Genomic DNA, 1,544 nt, shown 5'->3' on the forward strand with positions numbered 1-1,544 from the left:
ATAAATTAACATTAATTTTACAATATGAATTAAAATAATGATTTCATAACTATATTTAAATTTGCTTAATAAGCACATAAAATTTTAATATTTACAATATTACAAGATACTTAACCATGAATATTCACCCCATTTTACCATGGATATTATTAGCTTATAAATAGACTTTCTTACAATACCATAAGTCGATACCATGGCTTATCAATACCACATACCCAAAAATCATAACCCATTTCAAAATATTTTTTTTTTTATAAATATTTTATTTTAATTTAATTTAATAACATTTTTAAATTAAAAATTACGATATAACAAGATTCTTAACCATGGGTATTTACCCCATTTTACCATGGATTAATTAATTTGTAAATAGACTTTGTTACATACCATGGACAATACTATGACTTATGAATACTACTTATCCAAAAACCATAACTCATTTCAAAATCAAATATTTTATAAATATATTATTTTAATTTTATTTTATAACATTTTAAAAATTAAATCTAAAATCAAAAAGCTAGAGGAGATGTTGTAGTAGTGTAAATGTTTGTAAATATTTACATGTGGGATCAACTAAAAATAATAAAAAGTTAAAGGTAATCCCTCTGGAACAAGTAAAAATGTTGAATTGTCGATGTGTCAAAATAAAATAAAAATTTATGTAAAAATTAATAATAATAATTATCAATAAAATAGTCTGACTTGTCAAATTACATAAAACTAAAAACAAAAACAAAAAGAAAATAAAAAATAAAATGAATAATTATAATTATAGTTAATAATAAAATCACCCTAAATCCACTGTAACCAGATTTACAAGTGTTTAGAGAGATCAAATCTCTGGAGATACAAACCTGTTTCAGATCCACAATTAAAATAGATGTAAATTAAAATAGATATATACTTGTTGTAAACCTAACAAACTTAATCTTATAATTCAATCAAATTGACTTTTACTATTAACTTTGGGTGTGCTAGATTTACCATTAATATATGCTGGTTGTAAACCTAACCAACTTGATCTTATAATTCAATCAAATTTGACTTTACGATTAACTTTGACTGAGCTAGATTTACCATTAATCTTGAATGGGTAGGATTCCTAAAAATGCAAATAGTGAACAAACTTGATCTTATACTTCAATCAAGTATTTACCTTTATTATTAAGTTTAAGTGGGCTAGATTTACCATTAATTTTGAATGGGTAGTATTTCTAAAGATGCAAATACTTAGTAGAACACGACATTCTGATATAACTAAGGCAAATTAAACTCAGACCGAGTCTCCACTACCATGTCCAAATTTACCATGACACTAAAACCTATTAGTAAACTTCCAAACTATTACCATTACTTGGAATAAAGTATTAAACTTTATTAATTTAAGTAAAATTCCACGTGATAATTTATATTTACATATTTGAAAGATAGCAATTCACCAGCGTTTTCTATTCCTACCAATATAGCGTTTAGTCCAACATAACCTAACATAACAGCGTGTTGTGAAATATATGCTGTTAAGCATCATATCCATACCATGT

Source organism: Pinus tabuliformis, chromosome X, assembly GCF_031772625.1.
Source record: "Pinus tabuliformis cultivar Carrire ecotype Pingquan chromosome X, CPIR1, whole genome shotgun sequence".
Taxonomy (NCBI): Eukaryota; Viridiplantae; Streptophyta; class Pinopsida; order Pinales; family Pinaceae; genus Pinus; species Pinus tabuliformis.